This window comes from Setaria italica, chromosome VII (assembly GCF_000263155.2).
Source record: "Setaria italica strain Yugu1 chromosome VII, Setaria_italica_v2.0, whole genome shotgun sequence".
Lineage (NCBI taxonomy): Eukaryota > Viridiplantae > Streptophyta > Magnoliopsida > Poales > Poaceae > Setaria > Setaria italica.
The window spans coordinates 7,559,709-7,566,407 of NC_028456.1; positions in this window are offsets into that span (position 1 = coordinate 7,559,709).

A 6,699-nucleotide genomic window follows, 5' to 3' on the forward strand; every position below is an offset into this window, starting at 1 on the left:
AAAGGACACCAATAAGACCATGGAAAAACTTAGCAGTTGGAAGCACCCCACTTTCAAGCATAGCATTTACAAGCCTCTTCCCTCTAATGATTCTCCCAGTCAAATAGAAGACCCTGACCACAAGATAGTAGCTAACCCAGTCGGGTGAGCATCCTGCCTTTCCCTCTATCATCATCAGTTATAAGATTCTATAAGCTTCTTTCACCCTTCTTGCTCGGTGTAAACATGAAAATAATATGATACATAGCTGTTTCTTGCTCGGTTTAAACGAAATAATTAAAAATAATTTAACTCCCAGCCATTAGATTACAACAGATACAAACGAAATTCATGCACAACATATGAACAAGAATAACTCTAGGGTGAACAATTAATTATAGATTGCAGTGGCATGTACAGCACATATGCTATTCTAAACCATTGCCATTGCTAAACCTATCATGCCTTGGGTAATTGAAATAGCCGGGGATAGAGCCATGTCTACTTCTTGGTAAAACTGTCTCTGCGAGAACTGCGACGGTCCAGCTCCATAGTAGGCAACACCCTCAGAGGATGGCGGAGACGGGGGGTGATCCTTGTTGTGGTGGTAGGGGCACTTGCACCATGGATCGGTACAAATCAAGTCACATGCGATGTTAACCGCCCAAGAATTTGCATCAACTTCGAATTAAAAATCCTCGACCTTACGCTCCAGGTCAAAGATCTTGCACTTGAGGTAGTGGATGTACTCATGGGTTGGCTCAGGAAGTGGTGGATCGACCTACTTGGGTTGGCTCAGGAAGTGGTGGATCGACCTACTTGACTCACCAAGCCATACGGGCATCGAAAGAAATGCCGGCTTACATCACTATAGCCATCATAGAGCTGCACGACACAAGTCATGCCATGGTGATAAGAGCGTCGGTTTCCACCTCACGTCGGTGTCGACAAGAGCGTCGAACTGACCGACAAAGTCTGGGTACGACCTTTTCATCTGCACCCCAACCCACGATCCCAACAAAAAATAAATTCACGAAAAGGTTCACTAATTGAAACCTGAAAGCATGCATCATATAAATTGAGTAATTGTAGGTGTAGTACCGTACCTTTCTCAAGCACCACAACGACCCCATCGTGGGTCTGTCGAGGTCGTCGTGGTCGAAAGGCAGCTCCGAGTAGGGGGCCACGTCAATCCATGGCCGACCTATCGAGAAGCGCTCGTATGACCACAACTGAAGCAGCAACGAGCACCCAACGAAGATGGGCTCCATCGAGTTTACCTTGCAGCAGCCCATGCAAAGGTCCCTGTAGGTCGCTGCCAATACAGCTGAACCCCAGTTGTACTATGGAACCTTGTCGAGCGGGACATCCGCTATGGCTCTCGCATAAGGAAGTAGGTGCTTAGGCACCGAGTTCCCCTGGGACGTGCAGAACATGATCCACCTGAAGAGCCACAGCAGATATGCCTCCAAGTGCCGTGCAACTGTGGCGTCGGCGGCTCTCATGTAGTCGGTCTGCACAACAATAAACGTTAGTTGACAAATTCACAAAACTTAGCGATGATGATATGAAAAGTTAGGTAAGTAACTACTCACACTGAACTGCATGAGCCACTTCTTCATGGGCCCGTGTGTCGAGCTGAAGGTCTAGTACATCTCGGCCCGATCGTTCCATTGAACGTGGGCAAATCGGGTCAAAAGCTCCATATGCCAACTAACTGGCACATCCTCTGCAGCAACGACCCTCCTAGCACAAGGAAGCTCAAGAAGGAGCTAGACATCCTCAAGTGTCGAAGCCATCTCACCCACTGTGAGGTGGAACGTGTGCATCTCGAGCTGCCAACGGTCCAGAAGAGCTGTTAGAAGTGACATGTCAAAGTGGAAGTGTGTCGATTTCTCCACCCCCTCATGCGCGGTGTTGACCATGTCTCCCTCAACCAACCTCGCTATAGGGAGGAGGCCCACAACGCGTAATCTATACCATGCATACCATTTATTAGTTCAAACAATGCAATGTTACAAGTTCAAATTTATTTAGTGTACCTCGGAATCCAACAGGCATCGATCGGCATCGTCGAAAGCAGGACAGGTGCCCGAAGCATGCCAAGGTTCGCACCTCGTACGGCTGACATGAACGACCTGTGAAAGTCGTACAAGGTAGGGTCGAGCAACTCGGAGTTCTGATACCCCTCTGCAGCCTCCTCCGCCATACCTGCAACACGTAAACTATCAATACGCGACGAAATAATAACAGCGGCAAAACATTTCAGTTACTTCAAATACTACATATATCAAATAGAATGCACTAGACATGAGATATTCAAAATACACCATAAATGAAATAGTACACGATATACAAATATTACAATATCTTACTACTACAACTTAGGTTACATTCCACCATCTAAGAATTACAGGAGTCTCTCGACATACAACAAACGTCACGAATTACATTACATATGACAAGGTTCGGTAGACGTACGGGTTCACAAACATACAACACACATTCCAAGTACTGCATACATGAATTGCAGAAGCCCGTCATTGTTGCTACATGCACGACATGTTGGGATACGAGGTAGGCTACACTAGTGCAAATCAAAAATTTCTACCGCGTAAACCAGGAAAACTGCCGTATAAGGATCACGGGATTACCACTCGACGCACTACTGGTGCGGAAGATGTAGATTCGCGTCGATGCAGTGAAGTCGATCAACGTAGTCGTACGTAGTCGATCATGTCGACGTCCAGCAGCTCCTCAGCAGCTCGTCCACGTGCAGCAAGATCGCCCTCGTGCCGCGGCTCGTCGTCGGCTCGTCGTGGCTCGTCGGCGGCTCGTCGTGGCTCGTCGGCGGCTCGTCCAAGTGCTGCAGGCGCAACACCTCCAAGGTATCCACACGTGCAGGGAGGAAGCGTCGCAAGCCGGACTGCTAGATCCATGAGTTGCAATAGACGAGGGCGTGGGAGGCGCGGCAGATGTGTTTTGCCAAAAAGGTGTAAACCCTAGGGCACCCCCACCCCTCTATTTATAGAGGTTCCTAACGGGCCTCTAGGTCCGAGGCCCATTAGTACTTCTAAACCTAATCCAACTCGGATCACATCCGAATTGGGCTTCCATCCCCTTAAGTGTGTGACCCTATGGGTTCGGATACGTATAGACATGGCCCAAGTACTCCTACTCGGCCCAATAGTCGGTAGCGGCCTCTAGCAAGACGTGCCAACTCCTATATGCACACGAAGATCATATCAGACGAACCATCACAACATTATATACATGCTATTCCCTTTGCCTCACGATATTTGGTCTAGTTTCAAGCCGACCGCTCTTTCTCGATCCTGTGATTCGGAATCTCTTTGTAGGTTAACTCTTAACCGTACGTAGCATGGTCATGCATTTTTGGATCCGATCACTCGAAGGGCATAGAGATATCACTCTCAATCAGAGAGGGGCAAATCTCATCTTGATTAACCATGTCTCATAGCATGCTTCTTGACAAACCCGAAAGCTACCTTTATAACTACCCTATTACGACGTAGCGTTTGATAGCCCCTAAGTAGATCGATCCAAATCTTGAATACATGCGACAATCTCAGGTCTAAGGACAAAGCATATATGTTGTTTAAAGAGAGAACTACTTCTCGTGTTGGGTTAGTCCTAGCACATGTCTCCACATGTGCCCACATTATTAGTTCAACATCTCCATGTCCATGACTTGTGAAACATAGTCATCAACTAATACATGTGCTAGTCTAATATTCATGTGTGTCCTCACATGAACTCCGACTAGGGACAACTTTAGAATAACCATACAAGTAAAGAGTTTCACACACAATTCACATAATTGCAAATCAATTCAAGTAGCCTTTAATGGATATTTAAGGAACACAATATAAATCATGGATACAAATGGAATATCATTATCTCTATGATTGCCTCTAGGGCATACCTCCAACACGACGACCCTGACCACGCACTGGAGCATTTGCGTCACTGCTTGATGGTCCGGCTTGGCTACCCCTGCCTCCATATGTTGTTGCATGGCAGTTTTTATAGGTGTGACCGGCTTTATGGCACTTGGAACAGAGGCGAACATCAGAATCGACTTCAAATTGATCCATGTTGTTCCGGATGCATTTGTTCTTTTGCCGCCCGACCCCTTGGAACATTTCTTGATCAGGGTCAGGAATGTAGCGTGCGGCATTACCGAGATTGTTTATGAAGTTTCAGTAAACAATATCCATCAATCTCGTTCCTCCAAGTGTGCCATATAGTTTTTCTTCAGGAAATAATGTGGCACGAACTGACGAGGCTGAAGTCCCCCTGCCTCGATGCATGCTGCAATGACATGGGTGCAAGGCTTGTGCAGCAACCTTGGCTTCTAACAAGAGCAAACACACCCTTCATTGGTGATGATGCACTCTTGTGTGTGCTTCTCGCCGTTCCACGGCTCCCACTTCATTAACACGATGCTTATGAGCCTTCTTAATCGCCTCCTCCATGTACTCTATCATCTTGTACCCATAAATTTTGTGATTGTCGAGCATTGAGTTATCAGCCACCGCGTACCTTTCCCTAAAGTACTTCATGGTGCGGTACAATAAGAATTCCATGATACCAACAATGGGCAGTCCCCGAACACCGCGTAGGACCCAGTTGTAAACCTCAGCTAGGTTTGTAGTCATTAAACCTTACCAAGCACCTCCCTCATCATAGAGTAATGCCCACTTTTCCTTCGGCTCTTGCTTAATCCACTGTGAGGAACTCTTGATGGACCTTCCCCGTCTCCGCTTGACATTCGGACTGACGTCCTCCAGAGACACAAGGGCGTCGGCCTCGCTGGTTACCGGCCTCTTGCCTAGATCTTCGGACTGTTTCTTTCATAGCAAGTTGAATTTCCTCTCCTGATTCTGGGTACACAGCCACTTGAACATTTTCATAAGGGTCTTGTTCTTGAATTGATTATAGAAGTTTGCTCCTGTATGCCTCATGCACCACCTACTCTTCAAGTCCGGCCATATCGGCACCCTAAAACGCTCCACACTACTATTCTATAGGTTTTCGATTGCTTGTAGAATGCCTTTGTGTCGATCATGAATTAGACAAACACCTTCCATATCCTTCACAATCATCTGCTTCACCCTCTCTGGGAACCAATACTAGCTATCTTAAGACTCTTTTTCCACAAAGGCGATCGCCAGCGGCAACACCTGATTGTTACCGTCGGACCCAATAGCTATCAAGATTGTGCCTTTATACCTTCTAGTCACAAATGTGCCATCAATGCAAATGACTGGACGACATCACTGAAAAGCCTCAATGCAAGGACCCAAGGCTAGGAATGACCGCTGCATGACCTGTTTGCCTGGAAACTGAGCACATGGATAGGCTTTCAGGTCGTAGTAGCGTACTGGGTTCCTCTGACATATGGTGTGCAATAGGAGAGGGAGGTTGTCATACGATGCTTCGTACGTACCCCACTTCATCTCCAACACCTTTTTCTTGGCTCGGTAAGCTTTGTGGTAGGTAATCTTATACTTGAACTTCTCCTCTATGGCACAAACAATCGACTTGGGCTCGAAGCTGGGATTCTCCACTATCTGGGGATACATGTATTGAGCAACAAAATCAATAGTGAGGTTGCGGTGTGTTCCTTCCAATTCATCCAGCAAGCATTGGTGCTCAACCAATCTAGTCACCTCCCAGTAATCCTTCCACTTCCCCTTGTATGCGTGCACCCTAAACGGGCAATTGCTTCTCACACAGCAGACATTATACACCGTCGGGTTGCTCCTTACCACCCTGAACTGCCACTGCAAAGATAAAGTGGACCATCGCTTCACAGCTGTCTTCACCTCATCCCCACTAGGGTACAAAGCACCCACGCAAACCTCATTCTTCCTATGCTCCCAAGGGACATTTTCCCCTACATTGACCTACAGGGCAGAATGGTCATAAGTTGACCAGTTCCACGGGACAGGGTAAGCATCTTTCTCATCCGATGAGTCATCATCCATCGCACCATTGGCCTCTTGTCCTTCCCTCTCCACCTGCTCAACTAACTCACGGATGTCTTCCCCCTCAACAGCCTCCCCATTTGGCTCACGGGTTGCAACATCATCCTCTGCATCTCCCTCTTCTGCCCCATCTTCATCATATTTTTCATTTTGCCCATCAGTACTCTCCACACCTTCCTCGGGTTAAACTTCAACACCTCCCACTTCTTCTTCCATCTGACTACTAGACCTAATCTTCATGAACACTTGAACATACAATATCAGCGGTAAACTGTGCTTCATGCAACCATTTACATCAGCCCGGTAGTTCTGGGTTCCTTCAATCGGGATCAGCTCCCAAAAGTTTATGTCAGGTTGTCTCCTCACTACAGCCCTAACAGACAGATCCACTTGATCTCTATCAAGATCGAAATCCTTACAAAGCCACTTGCATATTGAACCCCAAGTCCTCTCTCTTGCTCTTAGTAAATTCTTGCAGAACGACTAAAATTCAGACAAATCTACCTCTTTTGGATCATATCTAACCTCCCCTCGACTATAAAACACTTGGAAATATAAACTTTTCGACATGCCTGCCAATATACACGACACGAACAGTGAAAATTACTCTCAATAACTTAAATTAGTTAATTGCAACGATACCTACATTTCAATATACGGTACAAATATGTAATTCTATCATCGACAATAATAACCATTTTAGAGC